The sequence below is a fragment of the Grammomys surdaster genome, unplaced genomic scaffold (genome assembly GCF_004785775.1).
Source record: "Grammomys surdaster isolate TR1022 unplaced genomic scaffold, NIH_TR_1.0 126153, whole genome shotgun sequence".
NCBI classification, from domain to species: domain Eukaryota; kingdom Metazoa; phylum Chordata; class Mammalia; order Rodentia; family Muridae; genus Grammomys; species Grammomys surdaster.
This window is the reverse complement of record NW_021620961.1, coordinates 7,250,390-7,257,402: the sequence shown is the minus strand read 5'-3', so window position 1 is coordinate 7,257,402 and position 7,013 is coordinate 7,250,390. Positions and strand designations below refer to the sequence as shown.

General features: G+C 36.0%; 1 long non-coding RNA gene across 1 annotated transcript in view; it reads left to right on the top strand.

The window, feature by feature from the left end:
- The window catches only part of LOC114612259, an 82,750-nt gene extending 76,005 nt beyond the window's left edge, over positions 1–6,745 (top strand). The window contains exon 3 of the long non-coding RNA XR_003709972.1: positions 6,658–6,745. This is a non-coding gene — a long non-coding RNA (uncharacterized LOC114612259). The remainder of the gene's footprint in view (positions 1–6,657) is intronic.
- The last annotated feature ends 268 nt before the right edge of the window (positions 6,746–7,013 follow it).

Sequence of the window (7,013 nt, the reverse complement as noted above, 5' to 3'; positions counted from 1 at the left end):
TCAGGAGACCAGGGGGGTATAAGGAGTCCCTAGGACAGATCAGGAGAATGCCTCTGAGAGATTATTTTTCAATACAAAAATACTTCAAACATTCTCTATGGCCCCAGATAAAAGTGCATAGTTCTGCTATTGAATCACAGTGATGTTTGTGAGTCTGGAGATGCCACACATTCTCCAGTGAGATGACTGAAAGTTACGTCTTTCTTCTCATGTTCAGCTTTGCATCATGCTAGTTTATCCTGTAAGTGAAATTTCAGTGTATTTTAGATTATTACCCCAAAGTCTAATGTAATCAAAATCTTAAGCAAATTTAAGATTGTTAACATTAAAATCCTGCCAGCATAGAAAGCATTGTACTTAACACTGGACTCGTAAATTAGAGAGTAGATCCATCAGAACTGGAGTGGACCTTTTGTTCCACAGGTTGTAAGTGTGAAATCTAATAGGATTGTTTTGGAAGATGAAAAATGCTGAGGAGAGATGAACATCACTAAGGGTTTCCATCAGGACATCCTTTCCCAGAGACTACTAGTCTTTGTTTGCTTATTTTTTAGTTGAGAAATTTTCTTTTCCAGTATATATTTGTAGTCCATGTTTGCTTGTTTTTCCCAGGATTTTCCTTGGAAAATACTGTTGTATCTTGAGGACTCCAGTGATTAAAATTAGTAGGAAGAATGGCTGGCTCACAACAGGATAGATTACAGGGAAGATAATGTTTTGTTTTCCTTAATAAAGATAAGCCTGTGGACACTCAGAGAAGGGGTCTGGAGTATTGTACAATAGGGGCCTTTATTGAGAATGCAGAGGTTATCAATATGTGCGTTAGACTAAATATTAATTATACTATTAAAGACTAATTTATATACTAGTGCTAAAGGCATATCGTCAAAATGAATGATGCCAACAACAAATCTGAAACAACACATATCTTTAAAACAACTTAAAAACTAACATATTTAAGATGAAAAACTAACAGATGGCATGGAAGCCAAGGAAATAGCTGTATTATTTGGTTTATCTTTCTCAGAAATTACTTTCTAGCTTTTACTTCATACCTAAGTAAATATTTTTTTAAATGTAAAGGAATCATCGAGGTTATCACTCTTTATCTAAAAAATTGTGTAGCAGATATTTTAATAAGTTTCCAATTTTGGTACTTTTAGAATGATTTCAGTATCTGTTTAAGATGAAGCTTGTATAGTGTTACGTATACATATATTTTCAAGGCTGACCGTTTAGTTCTGAACAACCAATTGCTGTTCCTTTCCCTGGGGAAGACTACCTCTCCCGATCCCACCTTTCCTTAGTTACTGCTGGTTCTCTGTGTAGGGTTGAGGTCTTATGGGCTTTTCCCCCATTCAGTTTGCCATATTTGTTGGTATCTTTATTGTTCAACTCATATCTGGGTGGTCATGTTGGTGAGACTTTACAGGGATCGCTTCTGATATTACAGGGAGACACAATTTCACAGAGGACTTTCTGATGCTCTGCCCATTCTTCCAATGTGTTCCCTGGGCCTTAGGTTTTGTAGTTGTATTCACTGGGACAGGGTTTGACCTTTGTGTTTTCACTGGTTATGATTTCAAGAAAGAATATTTATACAGCGCACACCTAGTTCCTATACAGCCCTATGATATGAACATGACATATTGACTACAATTAATGAAACTTTACTAATTACTATTATAGTCCACACTTGAAAATGCCTCATCAGCTTCTTATCGATGCTCGTCTTCTGAGACCTCACATAAAATATCCTAATTCAATTAGTAGTCGTGTCTCTAAATTATAACTGGTTTGAATAATTTCTCAGATTTGGTTATGTCATAAACTTTTAATCTGTCTGAGGTTTACTGATAACTTGCTTGGTAAAATATCCTTAGGTTAGAAACTTTCTGACACTTTTTGTGTGTCTAGACTGGAGTTTTGTACTTGAGCAAAGAATACCTTTATAAAAGTGCTTGGTTCTTTCTTCTACTTCCATCATTTAGTCTTTGGAAAGAAAGTAGCTGCAAAAGAGTGGGAAGTGTGCTCTATCCCCCAGCATGGAAGATGTACGTATGGAACTTTGAATTCTTTATGTAAGATATTTGCTTACTCTCCGAGTATTTGTGTAATCATTTCCTGACATAAAAATAGACTGATGAATAAATTTTTTAAATAATTCAGTATTATTTTACCTGTGTTCAACTTCTTCCAGCTTTCATGTCTGGACTACCTTAAGTGTAATCTATATCCTTTGAAATTGGTTGGCAATACATTCTGTTCTATTCTAGTGTCCTTTATATTTTTTGTCCTGATGAGTTGGTTCAGTCCCATCCTGTAGATGCCTGTAAAGTTCTTTGACTAATCACCATTTCCCTAAGAATCCTTTCGTTGGAGAGATGTATTAGAAGCAAAGATCTGGATCCAGAGATGCTCATTACTTCTAAGATATGTTCGTTTCAAGGCCTGCTACTTTCTCCTTAGTAGACAATCAATCTATGAATAAACATGATGTTATATAACTTTGAAATATTTATGTTTTAGCTACTTTTCTTGTCTTATTGCACTAGCTATATTCATATGGGATAGCATCTATTTTTTCAGCCTTGATGTGATCTTAGCTATAGATTTTTTCAAATATTCATTACCAGACAGAAGATTTTTCTATCCCTTATTTCTTTGATTTTAATCATAACTTAGAATTGGGTTTGTCAATTGCTTTGTCTTTGGGATCTATAAATATTCCATGCGATTTCCATTCTTCTTTAGTGTGTTGCTGTGTTGGTTTGTAATAACTGATGTTCATTTAAACACTGAAATTAGTACTTGTTACTCTGTATACTTAGGTTATCAATTGGTGAGTTTGACTTACAAATGTTTATTGAGGACTTTTGTTCTAACTTCTTAAAATATTCTGGTCTATAATTTTCTCCCCCACCCCTGAGTAGTTTTCTCAGTTTTGCATTAAGGTACTTCTTGCTGCTCCGGTGAGATATCAAGTACAGTCTGCTTTTATTTTTCTTACATAAAATGCTTATAATATCTTTTTGTCTGTGAAACTTTAATTAGGGCTTATGATTCTATTTAAGAGTATAAATAAACTTAATTCTGCATATTCATTTGTTGCATTTTCTGTTATTCCTGTGCACTATAGATAGTTTAAAATTCTTTTGGAAGTACAAAACATATGACAGGATATATTTCCTTCAATAATTATTACAAAGTAAATTTTTAGATCTAGAAATTGGAATGGTCATGCTGAGAGTATGTAGCTTTTATAAAGTCAGTCAGGTTAGTAAGAGTAAATATTTCTTGGTCAATATTTTCTGTGTTTGTATGTATGTCTGTGTCTGTATGTACTTACATCTACCACCTTAGGCAAAAAGTAGAAGAAAACTCGAGAACTGTATATTATGCTTTAGTAAATAATTTTGTGGAAAATAATAAATTGCATATAATAGTTTCTCTACAATTATCAAATGTATTTTAAACTTTATTACAATAATCACTGTAAATTTAAAGCTATCAAACAAGATTAACAATGCATGAAGGTTATACAAACCAAAGAACTTTTGAAAATAAATAGGAACATATCAACAATGAAATAATGAGGAAGAGAAGAATCACAGTTTCTCATAAACACTGATGGATTTGGACTTAGGAACTCAGTTGAGTTGCATGGTCATCATCAGTCTTAGTAACTGGCTCTTTCAGTGTGAGTGTACTCAAAGGATCTGGTAGTTCATTGACAATCAGGATCTTTCCCACATCTTATATGAAGAAATAACATTGTTTATGAAGTAAACTTTACATAATTTTGTGCTGAGATCACTCAGTCAGTAGAGTTTTTGCCACAAGCAATCATAAAGACATAAATTCATATGCCAGCACCCACATGTAAAGCTAGGCATGGTTTAATCCTAGCTCTGGGGAGACTAAGATGATCCCTGGGGTTTGTTAGCTACCTAACAAACCTAAGTGTGTCAGAATCTACGACCTTCTTAAATCAGTGAGACCATGTCTTTAAAAATAGGGTGGAGCATGATTTAGGAAGACACCCAATGTCTCTAACTTCCAAATACATCTACATACAAATGAACATGGAAACGTGTATACAGCACACATGTAACAAATAAAAGAAATATCTGGCTAGATTCCGTAGTAGAAAAAAAATACTCAGAACTGGAAATATGAAACAAACCACTGAAAAGCAATCAGGCACACTTGCAAGGTATTTCATATCACATCGGTGTTCACCATAGTCGGATTAAAGTTCATTCTCTTAAATATGAGTTATTTCTTCCTGATTTAACAATGAAAGCTAAGGTCAACACAAACGATGCTGGCTTTCCATCTCAGGGTTTCATAGTCTATTGGGAGTAAAATTACTCAGTTCTATGAAGTCGCTCGACTTGCAGCTTCTCCCTCTCTACAGAAGGAAGGAAAGAAGGAAGGAAGGAAGGAAGGAAGGAAGGAAGGAAGGAAGGAAGGAAGGAAGGAAGGAAGGAAGAAGGAAGGAAGGAAGGATTGATTTAGTGATGAATGTTCCCCATGTGTCCAGAGAGTTCCCCATCTATTTTTGTACAGTTAATCTTAATTATCACATCACATCTTCCTAATTTCGATAGTATTGATCTTCTTCTGGTTTCCTTCTCATGTAATTTTGCTCTACGCTACCAATGGATCATCTTTGACGATCATTGATGAGACTTTAAGCCTTTAAATAATAAGGAATTAGAAACTTAGGGAAAGTGAATTGGGTTGCTTTGTGCTTTGGGTTACATGTACTTTTACATGTGAAGAAGCAATCCTGTGTACTTTACTTTATGGTCGCTTGTAAAGGAGCTTTCTAGAAGTGGAGGATACCACTAAGGAGACGTTATTAAGTCTTGGTATAACCCAGTTCTCCATCTTGGATGGTGGAAAGTGTTGAATAGGAACCGTCAGACACCAGCCTTGCTCCTAAAGTTACAGTAAAGCGTACTGTTACTGCCACGCTTCTCTGTTAATTTCAACACATTAGAAAACTTTAAAAGCCAATTCAGAATCCTTACTTTCAAATCCCAACTTGCTCCCTGGGTGTAAAATTAACACTCTTATTTTCAGACATTATAAAATCACTTTCTGGTGACGGGACCAAGAGCTGAGAAGCAAACAATCTCTGTTAACCATGAGGTGCAGGGTTAAATTTTTCTTTCCACTGATAAATCCCACCCCGGAACAGAGATTTCAGCAAAGGCAGTTCGCAAAGCTCGCTGGTGAACTGCACAGGCCATGTGGGTGTCGAGCTCAGAGCCGGAAAGCAAACAGCTGCTGTAGCCTGATTTGAGTTAAAATAGTGTGAGTGTTTAGTCTGGCGCACGGCTTCGGGGGAGATTGGCAGCTGGGTCAAACAAAGTCCTTCCGTTGGCTCCCTTCCCAGGCTGCTCTGCTAGTATTTAGTGGGTCCTAGTGCTGTGTAGGGCCCTTTTCTCAGGCAAAATCCCAACATCTGACCGCACCCTCTTCTCTTTGCTATTTAAAAAAAAAGAAAAGAAAGAAAAGAAAGAAAGAAAAAGGAAAAAGAAAAAGGGGGGGAAAATGTAAAAAAAAAAAATAGCAGTGTTTCTGCTTCTTTCGTTATAAGATAAATTCTCCCGGAGACAACCTCTCCCCCTAATTGTGTGTTAGCCATGAATTTTATCTCAAGAGCTGACGCACTGGGCTCCCAACTGGTGTGGAAAGCAGCCTGTTACAGTGTGGGATTCATAAAAGGGCCTCTATGGTGTGTGAGAGAATATCTGTGTGCTTAGGCAGGAAACTTTTTGATCTACAGAAAAGCCAGAAGACATCTAGGTAAGGCTCCGGGATCAGATCTACTTTGTGGGTGGGGGCGAAGTTTGGCAGTGAAATTGACCCATACAAGGGATGCAACTCTACAGGGGTATGTGTGTGTGCTTACTTCTGTGGAAGTTGAAATGTACTGAAGATTGCTTACTTATTTTTGTTCGTTTATTTAAAACTTAAATCAGGAGTCTGTAGTCGGTCTTTCGACGTTTTCGTTTTCTCTTATTGAATTGGTCGCAATAGATATTGTTTGACTACAGAGACATCTTTGCAAAGTGACACAGAAACAAAACATTCTGGGTGGAGGAAATAGACAAGTTTTAAAGAGAAATTGTTTGAACATTAGAGGGCAGGAGATAGTGCATTCGGCTAACATGGGTCTGATTAGTAAAAAAGAAAAGAAAAAGTTTAATGTTGCTTTGCAAGGAATATTAAGTAAGTTGTCTTTGTCTCTTACTTTTTAATTTTAGTGGCTCATTTAGCCTGTTGGGTCACATTTTTTGAGAGCGCTGAAGGCTGCCATGAATCCCTAATGAGGCCCCTTTGCACATGATTTTGGCCAAGTGCCAAAATCAACTTCCCAGCGGCGAGCTTTCTCTCAAAGAACCTGGAGCGATTTTTTTTTTTTTATTAGAAATCATGTTTGAAAGCCGCCACAACCAGTTGTATAGGCATGTCAAAAATGACTCTATACAGTAAATATGAAATAAGCCTTCAGGTTTTTTGTTTTTTTTTTCTTTCTTTCTCATATTGTCACTGTGGAGTCTTTGCCTGTTGCCGCCCAAATCCTGATAGAATAAGAATAATCTGAAATAAGAAGATTTAAGGATATTTTTTTCCCTTCAGCACACCAGAATAGGGGAGTTCCTGTCTTACTGAGCAGTATACACTATGGAGAGATTCTTCAAAACCTGTCGGGACGAATAACAGAAGAATTCATAAAACTGTTCATCTCTGTAAGTAACATCCTGTTAACAGTACATAATAGTTTTCTAGAAGTTTTGTGTATAGAATTAAGTTTAATATTGACTTAAGTGGGGTCTTGGTGTATTGTAAAATGCCTTGATGATTGGGTTTTGTTTTGTTGTTAATGTTAATATTTGTTATATAATTTTAAAAGATTATGTGATTCCTCGGTTCGTTTTCACAAATCTTTCCATAAAAATGTTTGGTTTGTAAACATGTCTGAATTATGAAATAAT